An 18,308-nucleotide genomic window follows, 5' to 3' on the forward strand; every position below is an offset into this window, starting at 1 on the left:
GTCTATTTTTTATTTATTATACTTTTATTTTTTTGTAAATAGCCTACTATAAATTAAAACCATTAACGTGATGATTTATATGTTAATGGTTCTATATAGAATATGTGTTGGCTTTTCATGTGGTAAGTGGTTTCATGTTTTAGAATAGAATATGGAATATTCATAATAATATTTGTAAAGAAAAACATTGGCCCTATATGTGTCGTGTACATATATTTAAATTAATATGGATATTTTTAAAAAATCTGTACATGTAAAACAATTTGCACAAAAAGTTCTGGGGATTTTATAAGGTTTTTACTCCCCCATTTAGAGCGTCATTATGGTTGTTTTACGTTATAATTAATGTTATAATAATTTAAACGATGGATCTGCAACAGAGAAACACTTGTTACTACATTGTTCTTTTCCCAAACAATGCACCATACTATTGTAGTTCAGCCACAAGTTATGTCGTTGTTTGGGAAACGCACCCCTGGACAGCAAAGTGTATTCACTGTTAATGTGCTTAAGAACAATTATGGCAATTGGTAAACAAGCTGAACTGCTTCTCAAATCATAATAAATGATTCGTTCATGAATTGGACTGATCCGTTGCATCTTTTCTCAAATGACCAACTCCCCGAACTCACAGTCAGAGCAAGTCTCCAGTTATCTTAAGCTTTTATTTTGGGCAAAATTTTTTTTAAATAAACAATGTTAAAATATTTTTGTCTAAGCATCTCCCCATTGCTGTAACACATACTGAAATTACAATTTTAAAAATAGATTTGATTTTTACTTTCTTATAAATAGTAGGTAGGTGTATGTTAGTTTATGTAAGACAAGTTTTGGCACTTAAAACTTTTAAAAAGCTGAGGTAAATCTTGAGCTTTAAAGATATATTTTCTCTACCACTAGACAGTTCATAAGAGATGAAATTTTAATAAACGTGCATGCATGTATGAGAAAATAATTGAATTCAAGCATTTCTATGCTTATTTGTTCATGTTGATTGTATTATTCAAGGTCCAAGCCATCCATTTCAACTAAATTAAACTTTAATTTAGATTGATCTGAATGAGATCAATTCCACTGCAGTCTGATCAAGCCATCAGTTGGTTTATAAACTGGGCATAAAAACAAAACACTTTGCAAAAGACAGAAAGTCATACATGTTTGGAAAAGCAAATATTGACAGAATTTTCTAATTTTTGGAGAATACTATCCTTAAAGACCTTTAAGGTTTTAATGAAATGTACATACTCTAATCTAAAAGCAGTTTGATTGTTGGAGATTTGAGTGAAAGCAATGTATCTTAGGGGTATGTGATTTGACCCTGCATTCATACAGTAAAAGTGTGACCCGTCCAGACTGACATCATTGAGCGCTGCCGCTGAATTTCTCCATTCCAGCTGGCAGTCTTTTGGTTTAGGAAATGAAAAGAGAAAAAACTAGATGGAAGAGGCTGCCACCGACAGACAGTAGACTTTCCCTTCACGTATATTTAACAGCTTTCATCAGGCCTACCACCGAACAAACAAAACAAAACAAAACAAAAAAAACATTGAAAGAAACTAAACAAAACAAGTGGCAATATTACACCCAAACAAACATTTCTCTATTATAAGAAAATATTCACATCTGTTCTTGCAAGACACTGATTCACTCATAAAGAGGAAAATGAAAACATGTCAAGCTTTTTTTTTTTTTTTTAAGAAGTCTCCTGCTGCAGGTTCCTCTACATAGAGATGTACTGTGTCTTTAAGGCATTTATTGGGGCGGGTCTTAAACAGTTTGACACCTGGCTTGATGATGGACTTCCTGTCTTACTGCTCATTGGAGAGGCTGCAGTGTCCACTCTCAATCTGATGTCCACAAGTGGCTTCAGTGACACCTTCTGTGACGGGACCGTCCCGTTCAACTCGCCATCCGATGACAGGCAATCATGGCCATTCCTCTCTGAAGGAGTCCAAAGGCTGACGGAAAAGTCTCTCATAGGCAAGACTTACAACACTGCAACAGAAAGAAAACAACAGCTTTTATTATTTAAATATTCTGTCATCATCAGACTTTACTCTTATGACTTGGCAGAGCAGCAAATTAAATTGTGAGTGATGTCAATATTTACAGTGACAGGGAAGAGCAGTGTCAAGAGGCGTACAAAGATTGTTTGGCACACAAACTCAGACCATTTTATCCTATTAAAATTATATCTTTGCCATTACTTGACAACAAAAACATCTTAATGGCATTACGGGTGATTTAAATGTCACTTTAGACGCATTTTCTGTGCCACTTCAGGGATAGTTCACCCAAAAATGAAAACTGACATTATTTATTCACCCTCGTTTAGGAGATTCTTTTTGTCTATTGAACACAAAAGAAGATATTTGGAAGAATGTTAAATGTTAGCCACTGACATGCATAGTAGAAAAATAACACTATGAAGATCAATGGCTGCATTTACACTGCACTGTTCAAGTGACTCAATTTTTTTCTCGGATATGGCCCATGTACGTTTAAGCAGGAAAAAAATCACATGGATTCCAATTTACTCAAATCAGATTCAGGCCTTGTTCATATGTGGTAATTTATCCAATATGAATCGGATCTCTGTTCTCGTGTCTGCAGATTTTCACCTGTCAATGCGAGTTGCGTGTCATTAAAAACCGTAGCGAATGAAGTCAAGACAGACACTTTCTTTTCAGAACAGACTTCAGCAGAGTCCCAAACCTCAAATCTCATACACGAGGACTTAAACAGCTTTTATATTGTCATATAACACAGGTATTTAAGCATGTTAACGAGAGCGCATTGTCCGCCACGTAAGCAATATAATCTAATATAAAACTAGTGCATTCATCACATGCATAAATCACGCCATGGACATTACATTAAGATGCCTCAAGGTTTCAAAAAGTCTATATATCAAAAGAAGATGGCCAAATGGGAACCTTTCTGTCATAAACTATAGTAAAACAGCTTGTCAGAAGCTGCGAACAGATTACGTACAGGGATAGAGAAAAGAGCACTCTTTAATTATTAGCTGTTAGTCAGCGCCCATTCTTTTTTCCTGGTCATTGTGCCTTTTCCGTGTGCTGCGTAAATGCAGACCATCGGATACGAGTCACTTTTAAAAGATGATGTAAGCAGGTCATCAAAAAAATTGGACACAGTCACTAAATCGGAATTGACCATCAAGATCTGCAGAGTAAAAAAATCCAGATTGGTATTTACAATTGGTATTCAAACCAAAATTATACTGTTTCCCACAAAAACAAAACAAGAAAAGAATGAGAAAAACAAACAAGAAAAATATTTGTAACGGACCCAGTGGCCCTATATATGTCGTGTACATATATTTCAATTAATATGGAAAAAAAAAATGCATGTTTTTGCTAAAACTAATATTGGATATTTTTTTAGATGTGTGCATGTAAAAGTTTAGCACAAATACATTTCTGGGTATTTTATAAGGTTTTTACTCCACCCCATTTAGAGCGTCATTATGGTTGTTTTACGTTATGATTAAAGTGGTTTAAAAGATGGATTTACAACAGAGAAACTACTGTTACTCTGAAACACTCGTCCCTACATTGTTCTTTTCCCAAATGATGCAATGTACTATTGTAGTTCAGCCACAAGTTATGATGTTGTTTGGGAAACACACTCCTGGACAGCAGAAGTGTATTCAGTGTTACTGTGCTAAGAATATATGGCAATTGGTAAACCAGCTCTTTTGCAGTTAACCTTTTAAACTGATTCCCAAATCATACTGCATGATTCGTTCATGAATTGGACTGATCCGTTGCATCTTTTCTTAAATGAACAACTCACTGAACTCACGATCAGAGCAAGTCTCCAGTTACTGATTTCAATGATTGCATCTCCCCACTGCTGTAACACATAATGAAATTACAATTGCACAAATCGATTTGATTTTTGCTTGCTTATAAATAGTAGGTATATATATATGTTAGTTTTACTTGTTTTTACTAGCTATCTTTGATTATCAGTAGTTGTGTAAGACAAGTTTTGGCACTTAAAACTTCTAAAAAGCTGACGTAAGTCACAAGCTTTAAAGATAGATTTTCTCTTCTCTTCAAAAATCCAGATTGGCATTTACAATTGGTATTCAAACCAAAATCATACTGTTTCCCACAAAAACAAAACAAGATTGAGAAAAAGCCCCTTTGAGAATGAAAGCATGTTCTCTTCTTCCGTGGAGCTCAAAAGAAGATTTCAGGCAGAATGACAGCCCGTTGACTTTCACTGCATGGAAAAGATGCTATGGAAAAAGATCACACTGCTTAACATCTACTTTTGAGCTTCACAGAAGAAAGAAAGACATTGAGGTTTGGAATGACCTGACGGTGAGACTAAATTTGTTTATACTATCCCTTTGTGATTTATAGTGATTTACAATACATCTTGAATTACCATCAGAATTCAGCCAGAACATTTGCCAGTTTTCTGAAACAAAACATATTTTAACCTTCAAGCCCCGAGTAAAACAATGCCAGATTAAGACAGCGTTAGTCCCTGCAAGACAGCCAGCTGACCATTTTCACTGCTACTTTCGGTAATGTCTAATGTGCCAGCAGTGGCAGAGTAAAGGCCACTGGTTGAAATGCTGGTGGTCGTTTCTGCTCTTCTCATTCTAAGAGGATTTCAGCTGGCCAAAAAAACAGATGAACAATCCAATCTCCAGTGTAGACTGATTGCATCAGAGCAGTGCCAACCCGTCACACTGATCCAGAAACGAAAGCCTTTGCCTGCCAATGGATGGCAACTTTTGTCAGGCCCTTTTGCAAGAAGTATGCTTCTGAGAATTTCTTGCACACAAGATCCTGAAGATACTTACAGTTTTCTGCCAATAAATCTGACAGTTTAGTCAATCCTGCATATCGGAATAAGTAAGTTAATTTGACACACATTTGGTATCAGCTCTCTCCCAGCAGGCCCAGGACGTCAACATGATGTCAGATTGACATTGTAGCACAATGTCGTGGGACGTTGCATTTTGTTTGGAAATGAAAAAATTGGGTTTACGTCAGAACGCAACGTCCAACATTGGACAGATGTTGCATTTTGGTTACTTTCCATCACATCCTAAAAACAACAAAACATCAACGTCTAATGACGTTACAGCTTGACATTGTGTGGACATTACCACTATGACGTCTATCAGACATTGTATTTTGGTTGCCATACTTGGCGATTAAATGTCAGTATTTGACGTCAATATTCATTTCAATCCATCTTAATTTTTATAGCGCTTTTAAAATGTAGATTGTGTCAAAGCAGCTTCACATAGAAGATTATAGTGATTTAAAACCATGTCAGTCCAGTCTTCAGAGTTTCAGTTCAGTTTAGATTAGCTCAATTCAGTTCAATGTGCTTTAATATTCATTGCTGAGAGTCCAAAAACTAAAGAGTAATTCATCGATGCGCAGCTCTAAAAGTCCCGAGCTTTGCAAGCCAGTGGCAGCAGTGGCTAGGAAAAAAAGAACAAAACTTCTCCAATGGGCGAAAGTGAATATGACGTTGGTTTAAGATGTTGCATCGACGTTGGATTTTGATCACTTTCCAACACAACCTAAAATCAACAATATATCAACGTCATTTCATGTCACTATTGGACGTCAAGATAAGATGCTGGCGACCTAAATCTAACCTAATATTAACATCTTATGACGTTGTGTGTCTGCTGGGCTAGTATGTTATTATTTTTTGTAACATGTTTTACATTTATATTTGATAAAAATGAAATTATTAAAATATAAGTGTTGGTTCACTAAGATTTCTTTTACTTTTTAAAGAAAATAATTTAAATTAGCAAGGATGCATTACCTTAAGCAAAAGTGACAGCAGGGACTTTAATATTATAAAAAAAAAAAAAAAAAATATATATATATATATATATATATATATATATATATATATATATATATATATATATATATATATATATATATATATACAAGTTTGACCAGCACAGCCATCTACATTATCAAAAATACGAAACGTTCCCTGATAATTAAATCAACAAATATCAAAATGATTACTGCATTACTCCATGCATATGAAGCATATTCTGTCTTCACAGAAATTAACAAGGTTTTAAAATATACTCAATATAATAATCTACTGCTAATAATTATAGAAGATATTATTTTAAAATATTATAATGATTACTAATATTTTTATCAAATAAATGCAGGCTTGGAGAACAGAAGATGTTTCAAAACTGTAAAAAAAAAAAAAAAAGCTCTTTCAAAAATCAGTGCTGTACAATTGAAATTAAAAGTTTGAAAAGTCTTTTTTACACAATCTATTTTAATGATTTTAATTATCTCAATACAACTCTGTAAAACTGAAAATAAGTGTGTTCAGAGTGATGAATTACTGTAATTGTGTGTGTCATAGCTTGATTAATTTGGGCAGGCAAACATGTCTAAGCCACATGAAATGCCTGTGTGTTTTCCTGATTCTTCTCATACAGCTGAATTCCTAATAGACACTAAAGTAATAAATAAACACTGGCTCACTGTTGGACTGGCAAGCTATCAAATGTGTGAGATCTGTTTCTGTGCTGAGAAGTCAAACATATAAAAATATGCATATGGTCTAATCAAACTAATACTCTGAGCTGATTCTTGCCACTGGAAACAAGCAAACCCCTCAGAGCCCCTGACTAACATACTCATTGTGCCTCTGACTTTCTCTACTCTTTTTTCCTCCCTCTGCTTCTAAACGACGTTCATATTTTCCTGGCGCAGGAGAGGTCAAAACATGACTGAATAAGGAATTCTCCAGTAATTGAGTCCAATTTTCCTTTTTCTGAGACATTTCATTCCGTAGCTAATTTTAGCTCTCCTGCACACAGTTTTTTATGTTGTGAAGAAGGATCCAACAAGAACCACAAATCCCATCAACTCTGTCGAGGATCACATTTACTGTACGGCTTGGATCAACGACTACAGTTAAAACAAAGAGAGAGAACAAATACATTTAGCTTCAGAGTAATTATGAAAATGTTGTCGTATTTACAATAATGAAAGTCACTCTACTTTTCGAAATCAAAATTAAATAATGATATGTCTAATTATTAATCACACACATTAGACATCTGTCAGTTTGATTAAGTAGTTTTTCAAAAGCATTGATGTACAACCAACAGCTCTGGGATCTTATTTATGTATTTTTTCTTTGTTTGTTTGAACCTGTTGATTTGTAGTGAAGATTGTTAATGACAGCAATAATCAGCTACAAGTTAGGAATAAATCATTGGTCGATTCATTCAGTCATGTATTCATTCAACAAGGAATTGTCTCTGGTTGAATTCAAAATGGCACAGTGTTGGGCAGCAACAAGTAGTGACGCTACAAGCGTAACTAAACTTCTCAGTAGCGAGACAGCAGCGTTGCTGCTTTCTAAATCAAATAGCTTTTCAGTTGCGAATCACACAAGGTACATTTACTAACCACTGATCATTAAATAATTAATTGATTTAATGTAAATACAGTATTTAAAATATTTCAAATACTATATTGTATTTAAGCAATACTATACACTCACCCCCCTGTTTATTTTTTCCCCAATTTTTTGTTTAACGAAGCGTAAACATAACAGTTTTAATAACTAATTTCTAATAACTGATTTATTTTATCATTACCATGATGACAGTAAATAATATTTGACTAGATATTTTTCAAGACACTTCTATAAAGTGACATTTAAAGGCTTAACTAGGTTATTTAGGTTAACTAGGCAGGTTAAAGTAATTATAGGCAAGTTATTGTATAATGATGGTTCTGTAGACTACTAAAAAAACATAGCTTAAGTGGTTATTAATTTTGACCTTAAAATGGTTCTTAAAAATTTTAATTTTAGCCGAAATAAATTAAATAAGACTTTCTCCAAAATAAAAAATATCAGACATGCTGTGAAAATGTCCTTGCTCTGTTAAACATCAGTTGGGAAATGTTTAAAAAACAAAAAGGGGGGCTAATAATTCTGACTTCAACCGTATATATAGGCAGTTTTTTTATCACTAAGACAGAACTGACTTGGATTGTAGTTGCTTCGATTTAAAAGAGGAAAAAAAGCTTTTTAGCTTAGTCTGCAAATTTGTTCAGAGGGAAGCTTTTAGTGTAGTTAAGCTACATTTTAAGTAGAGTAACTAATAGCTCACTACATTTTCCAAGTAACTTGCCCAACATAATACTATTAATGCATAATACTCTTACTATATCTGTTACACAAATAACTCAACCCACTCAGCTCAACTCAACCCATTTATTGAAACACAGTATATGAGTTTAGTGATGTCCGGAGTGGAACCCCTAAAGCTTTCTCACTAATTGGAAATTTAGGCTATACGTTTTTTGTAGAGCTTTTGCAAAGCAATGTATAGTAACTGACATTATTGTATATAAAACCAAAGTTACTCAATATTACTTTGTTCACTGAACTACTGCATAAAAACAGTTCTGCACTGTTGATCTGAACAGCAGCGGAGCCAATATCAACAACAGCCATGATGATACTCAGAAACAACAGCAATCTTGCATATCACAAATATAAATCTGCCCATAACACCAATTTTAACACAAGAGAGCCCTCCGGCTTATTCAACCAAAAAATATACTATACTACAAAATCATCAGACGCATTCAGTCAAAAACAAAATGTCCAGAGCAGAAATCCACATCATCTATCACCGCAGATCTATCTTGAGCCCTGAGCAATGCATCTCTCTTTGGTTTGCCTGAATGCCTACATCACTGTTGTTATTTTTTTTTCTCGTTTTCCATCTCTCTCTCTCTCTCTCTCTCTCTCTCTCTCTCTCTTTTGTCCCTCTTTCTCTGTCTCTTGGCTGCCATCCCTGTAGCAGGCAGAGCATGTAGTAAGTATGTGACAGAGTGTGTCGCTAGAACCCTTGGCGTTCTGATTTTGGGGGATGTTATTGGGGGGGTGGGGGTGCACAATAGATGCACATGTGGCTGATGTGCCTCTGAGTCATCTGACTCTATGACAGACCGTCAGTGCGAATTAGCGGCATCCCGCTCACGGGGGCGGAGGCTCTGGAACATCATTAAAGCAAAGACGTCCTCCACCCCCTCAAAACAAGCCACAAACACAACCACGTTCTACAACAAATGCCTCCTTCTGTAGCCAATGACTCTGATCAAGGGAATTGATCGCTTACAAAAGCCGTGGTTCATCTGCGTGACAATCAAGACGGCAACACGAGTCGCTACGGTCTGTCGACCAATTATCGTTTTTTAATCAGAGGAAGTTTAGTTGTCTTGCAGAACAGCCTTGAGATTGACAGCAAAGCATTTACAATTAGATATCGTTTTCTTGATTCATCCATCACAAACATTTCTAATCTGATAAATCGGAATTAAGTGGCTTGACAGTCGGAGGGGGAAATATGACATGTGTAAGTGTCACTAGATAAACTTAAACAGTGTGTAACCTGTAATGTAACAGACTTTGTATTAAGCTCCTAAAAGCCTTCCGCTAATTCGGTTGCACAATGAAGCGTGACTTTCAATATTACTGCACATTTTCTGGGACTAGATCACACATACACCTATAATGGCACACACTAAAAAAATGTGGAGAACAAACATTTAGATAAAAAGTTGTCATCTTGCATGACAATTAATATAAATAAATGTGTGTGTGTGTGTGTGTGTGTGTGTGTGTGTGTGTTTGTGTGTGTGTGTGTGTGTGTGTGTGTGTGTGTGTGTGTTTGTGTGTGTGTGTGTGTGTGTGTGTGTGTGTGTTATTCAACATATATTTTCTATAGTTTTATTTCTTGATTTACTTATAAATACAGGTAGTTATTCCAAAGAAATCAACAAAAAAAGGTTTTAATAAATAAACTTAAATGTTTAAGAAATTAACAGGACTTAACTGTGATGCAGACACAGACAATTTGGTATCGGTTCAGTAATAGATCATATCTGGTTATTACGTAGTGACGTCATTTATCACATATGAGCTATGTTGCCGTAGAATACTTTGGTGAGGGATGCAAGCCTGAGTAATTAAAACACTCCAACTCTTTAAAACCGCAGACAACTGAGCACATTTCACTGCGTGCGGGTTTGCTGGACAGTCTATCAATGACATTGAAGTTACAGCTAAAGCCCCTATTTCACTGTTATGGAGAAACTGAAAGTAAACTCCAATTTCTCGCTCTCACTGTGGATCTTTGACCTGCTCTCGTGAGGTAACTTTTCCTCCCCTCTCGGCTGATACAGCGATACTTCAGAATCCAGACACGAGCATGTCTGCAAAGCGAGTTTTCTCCACCGCATCTATCACGGATCAGCTGCGATCACTACAGTCATCTACCAGTGTCAATCATCGTTGAACATTGCCAGAGTGTTATAGCCAATCACAGCCCTTTCTGTTGAGCGTGTGACCACTCATAGGGGTGTGAGAACTCTCTAGACAAGACTCAGAAAGCCAACGAGATAATGATATTTGTTTATTTGATAAACATGATAAAGGTTGTTATGTGCATGTACTTGAGTTTTTAAAGGTATAATAAAGTTCATATATCTGTATGCTTGTATTAAAGGACAAAATTGTATAACAAATAGTATATAAATATATTTATACATTTTAATACAGGAATTGCTGTGCTATGAAGTAAAATATAAAATTGTATATGGAAAGCATTGTCAATGAACCGAAATGCACCAAGTTATTGAATTGAACCAAATCGATGGCATGATAATCGTAACCAAACCGAACCGTGAGACCAGTGTAGGTACACACCTCTAATAATTATATAGTAGGGCTGCACGATATTGGAAAAATTTTACATTGGAATGTTTTTTATTTTGCCATATATATTGCGGTATGAATACAATTTCACCATATGACTTAATCTTTATTTGGAAAGAATTGATAATGGTAGATTGATTGGGATGGTTCTGCAATGGGAGTGCATCACCATAAAATCTAATAAACAATCTATAAACTTTTTGGGGGCCCCCTATAAATGCAGACAAGAAAAAGATAAGTAGTTTTATCATTTTCCGAGTCTAACAGTATTCAAGTACAGTAACTGAATAATAAGAATAATTCAATAAAATTAATCGTGGTTAAAGTCAAAAATGGTACAATTCCTCATACCTGAATGCTTTTAAAATCATTGTACAATTGCAGGCATCAAAAACATGCAAATGATGAATTATTATACAAACTCAACATTGCATATATCCTGCGATGTGACTATTGCGAATGATCACATCGCGATATCAATGCTGAAACGATATATTGTGCAGCCCTACTGTACAGTATCAGGGATGCACAAAATAGTTTTTTGCCCAATAATCTTCAACTCATTTTATCTGAGCTGATGCCAGTATCTGTTTTGTTTGTGTTTTTTTTAAAGTTGTAATTTACATGTTAATTTACAGAGTTAGCTTCTCACAATAAGCTAAAATCAAACTTTTGCTTTTATGATACCAACTGAAGCTTTGTTCCTTTATAGAAGTAACTTTTGCTTAATTTTTGTTTTCAGTTGGTTATGGATAAAAATATGGTAATTCTGATGGTTTAATAGAAATAAATAGATTGTTGTAAATCACCAGGCAACCCTCCTTCATTGTCCCGTGACCCCTTAGGGGGCCCCGACCCCTACTTTGAGAACCACTGCTCCACATGACATCATGTTTATTTTAAATCTACAAGAAATCATCAGTAGTTTGCAGAACAAAAAAAATAATAACTTTTCACTCAAACATAACTATTTTCCAGTTCTGGGTTGCGGCTGGAAGGGCATCCGCTATGTAAAACACATGCTGGATAAGTTGATGGTTCATTCCGCTGTGGCGTCCCCAGATTAATAAATGGACCGAAAGAAAAGAAATGAATGAATAGTCCATCACAAACATATGAAACACCTGAACTAAGTGGATTGACAACATGGAGGAAAAATGACACGTGTAAAAACATTTGTAGATAAACATGTACACTGATTGTACACTGTGTAACATGTAATGTGACAAAACTTTCTATTAAGTTTTTCAAAGCCTTTCTCTAATTCTGCTGCACAATGAAGCGTGACCTTGAAAATTGCTGCACATTTTCTGAGGTAAAAATGAGACTGGAGCACACATATACTTGAAATGACAAGCACATTTCGCTGCTGAAATTAAAAAGAACAAACATTTAGCTAAAAAAGAAGTGAATGAAAAATTGAATAAATAAATGATTAAAAACAGGTTAGCCGAGAATCACCTTTTACATCTCTTCTACTGGGTGACAATTAAAGTACAAATCAAAGTGAATGTTGCTGTTATTAAATTAGCATTTATTTGCTATTAGATCATTTTTAAAAGCCACATCATTTCAGGAAAATGAAATAAGTGCATTCCCCAAGTGGATGAGCAACCAATTTTGTGACAGTGTATGGACGTTTTAGCTTGTACAGGGTTATTAAACTCCATTTTTAGCTGATGCTTCTGGCAGTGTTAACAAACACTTTCTTGTAGCTGCATGGTGACTAAAAAGGGCAATGTTCAGAATGACGTTAAAACCGGCTTGTCAGTGGTGTTGCTCTGAGGCAGTGTTTATTAATAGATTTAAATTAGGGGAATAGTAAAAATGGATAAAGTCTAACAGATTTAATTGTACACTCTCCCTCTAGCTGCAAAATGATCAAATGTACAAACAGATGTGTGCATGAAATTTACATAAACACTTGAGAGTTGCATGTCCAAATAAGGACATCACTGTCTGACTAATTTCTCCGTAAAGGGATGTTTCAATCAAATCATCAAGCTTCAGTTATTTAAACGTTCTCTCCTGGCACTGGACGTCACTTCAAATACCTGAGTAAGACATATTTATGTTGTTTAATCTTTATTCGTTAAACTGGTTGGTGTTTTGAATTCAACTCACTTTATATCTAATGAACTAAACCACAAAAAATACATAGTACATAAAAAAATACAGTATAACCATATTTATTAACTGTTTTATATTTATTTAAAGCATTTATTTATTAGGAATTTACACCATCAAACTTCTTCTATTTCTTTTTATTATTTTGGTAAATAACTATCATTTTTTCTAGAATCCTTTGATCAAAATAACGTATGAAAAACTAAATTAGACTTGTTATTATTATACAAATACTTTCAAAACATTTTCCAAGGGCACCTATGATGAAAATCATCTTTGTAAGCTGTTTGGACAGAACTGTGTGTATGTGTTGTGTGTCTACTGTCATACTGTGGTGATATAAAGACAATAAGTCTCTTTTTTTAGTTTCCTGTCGTTTAAATAAGATCCAAATTTTGTGGCCAACAATCCGACTTGAAGTAGTAGTATAGTTTCCACACCCACCAAATTGTTTGACAGCCATGTATTGACATGCCTGCGTAGTAATGCATATAATCATGTCCACAACACAGGACCTGCGCAAAGGATTAAAAGATCTGTTCAGCTCTCTGTGATCATCATCAAATGTGATCAAGAATGAGTTTTACAAGTTTAAAACGTTTTAAAACAGTGTATGTTTGTAATAAGGACAGTAAAATTGCTATGTAATTCATTACCACAGCCGCTTAGTGTCAATACAATTATAAAAGAAGACACTTTAATCCTGGTTTGTGGGTGTTAAATCAGGGTTTTTTTGTACATTAACATAACGGATGTCCAAACAGTAGTGTATATTACCGTGTATCCTGTCCTATTTGCAGTGCAAAAGCAGTACAAAGCTAAACGTGTGTGCATGCGAGCGAATTTTATAAAAACATTGTGTGTGACTCATCATTGCAGAAAGGCTTTAATTAAATCCACAACAAATATATCAAATAACATTTGGAAAAGTTCTTACTGTAGTACGGGAGATCTGCTTCATTCTTGTCTATCACTGCTGTTTGTGTACGTGAAGGCTATGGCTCTGACATTCACGTGAGAACGGTGGGCGGGAAGAACCAGCTCAATCACATTAAAGACACAGGCAGCAAAAACAGCTACAATGTTATAACAGCTCAAATTTCCTAGATTTAAAAAGGTATAATAAATAATCTGATGGGTATTTAGAGCTTAAACTTTACAGATACATTCTGAAGACACAAAAGGCTTATATTAAATCTTGAAAGTGGTTAAAATAGGTGCACTTTGAGGTATATAACTAATAGCTAATCTTAGATGCAAACCAAGTAACTTGAAAAGTAAATATAAAAGACTTTTTAGTTTCATCAACTAAGTTGGTATACTTGGTGTGTGTTCAAACCAACTAACTAATGCAGCATTTGCTACAAATCGGTTGTATTTACATATTTTTTACCTGTATTTAAAATTGATCTGGTTTATTTGTTGAAACCATGAAAACCAATTACCTTACAAAGATCAAGTACCTGTTACTCAAGTAATTGAAATTAAATCATCAGTGAAATCATTCAGCCAGCAATAGCACACATGAACACAACCAACATAGAAACTAGCACTGCAAAAAGCTGCATATATTGTTAACCTGTACAGACCTATCCTTACCACGCACTCCATACCTTCAACACAGTGGTAAAATCCACTAAAATACAGTCAGAAACACTTTAAAATCCAATCATAACAGAACATTAAACACCCACAGATCTCCCCCATATTAATAATGTGCAAAAACGCATAAATTAACACTCAATTTCATCTTCTACTGAAGCAAAGCATGCTGGGAACTAGAAAGCTTGACAAAGTGGTACTTCACAAATCAGTGTATCTAAACTAGGAATTTCTAAGTAAGAAATGCACAGTTCACAGCACATTCTTTCACATAATTATTATTTTATATTTTATATTACATTGGGGGGGGGGGGCGGGGGGGGGGGTGTCATGATGGCACAGTGGGTAGCATGATCGCCTCACAGCAAGAAGGTCACTGGTTTAAAACCTAGCTGGGTCAGTTGCCATTTCTGTGTGGAGTTTGCATGTTCTCCCCGTGTTTGTGTGGGTTTCCTCCGGGTGCTCCTTTTTCCCCCCACAGTCCAAAAACATACAGTATATAGGGGAATTGACTGAGCAAAATTGGCCCTAGTGTATGTGTGTGAATGCAAGAGTGTTTCCCAGTGTTGGGTTGTGTCTGGAAGGGCATCTGCTGTGCAAAACATATGCTGAATAAGTTAGTGGTTCATTTTGCTGTGGCGACCCCTGATTAATAAAGGGACTAAGCCAAAATGAAAATGAGTGAATGAATAATGGAAAAAATGCTGGGTTCCACACAATCCCTTCATGTTGTCACAATGCAAATTGATTAAGTTAACCTAAAGCTTTATTCAACTTTAAGTTGAACATAAAACAATTAAGTTTTCCCCCCCCCAAAAAAAAAAACTTAAAGAATTTTTTGTTTCAGCTCATTTTACATAAGTAATTTGAACCAGCAGCAAAAATATATTTCAAGTGTAGTTGTATGTTTTTTTTTAGGAATATTTATTATTTTCTTGTATTTTATAGAATGGATTTTACTTATATAACCCCCTCTACCCCTCTTGTATCTATATATACATACAAGAGTGAATATGTTTTTTTATATAATATTTTTATATTTTCTTATATTTTATAATCAAGAAATCAATTAACATAAATTTTGTTAAATGTTTGAAAGTGTTTTTCCTCCAAAACATTCAAAAGGATGCAGTAAAGATTATTAGTGTTATTAGTGAAGTACAGTTTATTTTTAATGACTTCACTTTAGATCATAAACATATCTCTACATTTTTTAAGTGGTCTCTTATTTTATATTATATAATCTGTATACTAATTATGGTACATTTACATATTCAAGAATGAATATTTTACAAAAGGATTTTGCTATTCAATGTGTCCTTGGTGAGAAAATATCTTTTTTATAAAAAGAAAACTTACTGACCTCAAACTTTATGAATAGCAGTGCGCATATATCACTATACGTCTCAATTGCCCTTGTCAAAAGGATAAAGTAAAAAAAAAAATTTACCGCAAGTTCCCCTGTTTGCTACCCACATAACTGATCTCTCCACCCAGGTGAAGTCAGAGCTCCAGCATAAGTGGTGTTGCTCATGTGTAGAGACTTTTATATACTTTAAAATACACCATGTAAACAAAAGCAATGGTCCCAAATTTTTTCCTGTTTTACATTTTTAATTTCTAAAGCTTCTAAGAATACAAAGAGAGCCCCATATTGATAAATAATGTTATGATAGCTTTTTTACATTAAGTTATGACTGAAATAGTTTGAAATAGTTTGATAACAAGCAGGAAATGTTAAAGGGCCAATGACATGACCACATTGAAACGGTCTATAAGAGTATTCTTTTCTAACAATATTTACTGCATGTCTGTAAAGAAGATCAATATAAGGGATCTGTACTGGATGATCTACGAAACAGCGATTACGCAGTGTTTCTTACAGACCATACAATCGTTACCAAGGAATCCATTAACCAATAAACATGCAGATGCCAACAGAGATTATGAAGCCAAGAGTGTCAGCCTTTGATTCACAGCTCTCTGTCTCTATCTGTGATATAGTCGAACGTCAATATGCCTGATCATTGAGGGCTGAAATGGATTGAGAGCGATCTTGAGGAGGGACGTAGTAAGTGTGCCAGTCGCCTCGCTGCTTCTCTTCACCTGAGAGGAGATTTATTGTTTGCTTTCAGCCTCATCAATCACACAGACGTATCTGAAACAGAAATGATATCAGCAGTCATCCCGTGCCCGTTTTCATCTCTTTTCATGCGCTAGATTTATGCTGCCAATGACCTTCATCCCCATTAGAGGAAGACAGATCTAATGCCTCAGACGGGCACTGCCTAATGCCAATTATGTCTTGCTGAACAGCCATGAGAAACACGTCTGGCCTTCCAGCATGTGGGGGTACAATGTAAGACTAACACAATGTCACAGAGAATATGGCCTATAACGATGCTGACCAAATACAACAAATGCGGTGCATGCTAATAAATGAGTAAATGAGCATTTACTTGTACATTAACGTCCTTTAATACATAGTTTCTTTCCCAAACAACTTAAAATGCAGTTCCTAAGTGCACAAGCAGCACATTCCTAGTGTTTTCTGTAAATAACAAATGAATTTAGAGTCTGTATTTATCCTAAATGCAACTGTACAGATTTAAAGAGCTTTGGACAGATTTGCAGGTCACAAACAAGCAAAAGGAATGTTGATAAAATCTGTGCACTGCAATCTACTGTACTAACAACACAGACACAAAATAGGTTAAGACCGTCAATTTTTTGGGTGTACAAATACCAGAATCTATATACCATAAATCATCTTGGTCCTGAATGTTGCATCTGAAATGCATACTCAACATTTAGTGCATGTTTTCTATAAATCCTGACAGATTTTTTTTAAATCCAGATTGTTTTGGCATAAACTATTAGTATCTAGCCCTTAGTATAATAACATCATGAAGTTTTAGATATAAAGGTACGAAGATTTCACAGTGGTGGTAGCTTTTCAAAAAGTGTACTGTTGTACTTTTTAGTTACTAATATGTACACTACCTGACAAAAGTCTTGTCGCCTATCCAAGTTTTAGGAACAACAAATAATAACCTTACTTCTAGTTGATCATTTGGTATCAGAAGTGGCTATATGAAAGACAAAGGCCTCTATATTACACTCATTTCACCAAATTTTCATGCCTTGATTTTTAATTATTTAGTTAGGACAGTAATGACTTTGCTTACACAAAAGTCTTGTCACTCAACAAAAATAATGTCCAGTATAGAATAAAACTCATGCTGCAGTGGAAAAATAATTAATATTGTGTATGACTCCCTTGAGCTTGAACGACAACATGCTTACATCTCTGCAATCACTCAGATAACTTGTTAATAAAGTCATCTGGAATGGCAAAGAAAGTGTTCTTGCAGGACTCCCAGAGTTCATCAAGATTCTTTGGATTCATCTTCAATGCCTCCTCCTTCATCTTACCCAGATATGCTCAATAATTTCCATGTCTGGTGACTGGGCTGGCCAATCCTGGAGCAGCTTGACCTGCTTTGTTTTCAGGAACTTTAATGTGGAGGCTGAAGTAAGAGGAGGAGCGCTATCCTGCTGAAGAATTTGCCCTCTCCTGTGGTATGTGATGTTATGGGCAGCACAAATTTCTTGATACCTCAGGCTGTTGATGTTGCCATCCACTCTGCCAATCTTTCGAAAACCGTCATACTGAATGTAACTTCAAATCGTGAGTTTTCCATCACTAAACTTGACTAATTTCTGTGAGAATCTTGGGTCCATGCAGGTTTCATTAGGTCTTCTACCGTAGTTGAGATGATTGG

At 35.1% G+C, this 18,308-nt stretch overlaps 1 protein-coding gene across 2 annotated transcripts in view; it reads right to left on the reverse strand.

Annotated features, from left to right (window-relative positions):
- Positions 1-1,464: 1,464 nt before the first annotated feature.
- The window catches only part of kcna4 (potassium voltage-gated channel, shaker-related subfamily, member 4), a 61,886-nt gene continuing 45,042 nt past the window's right edge, over positions 1,465-18,308 (reverse strand). For both annotated transcript variants that reach the window (XM_087261347.1, XM_087261346.1), the window contains exon 3: positions 1,465-1,995. The gene's annotated coding sequence lies outside the window, so the exon portion shown is untranslated. The remainder of the gene's footprint in view (positions 1,996-18,308) is intronic.

The sequence above is a fragment of the Danio rerio genome, chromosome 7 (genome assembly GCF_052040795.2).
Source record: "Danio rerio strain M-AB ecotype USA chromosome 7, GRCz13ab, whole genome shotgun sequence".
Taxonomy (NCBI): domain Eukaryota; kingdom Metazoa; phylum Chordata; class Actinopteri; order Cypriniformes; family Danionidae; genus Danio; species Danio rerio.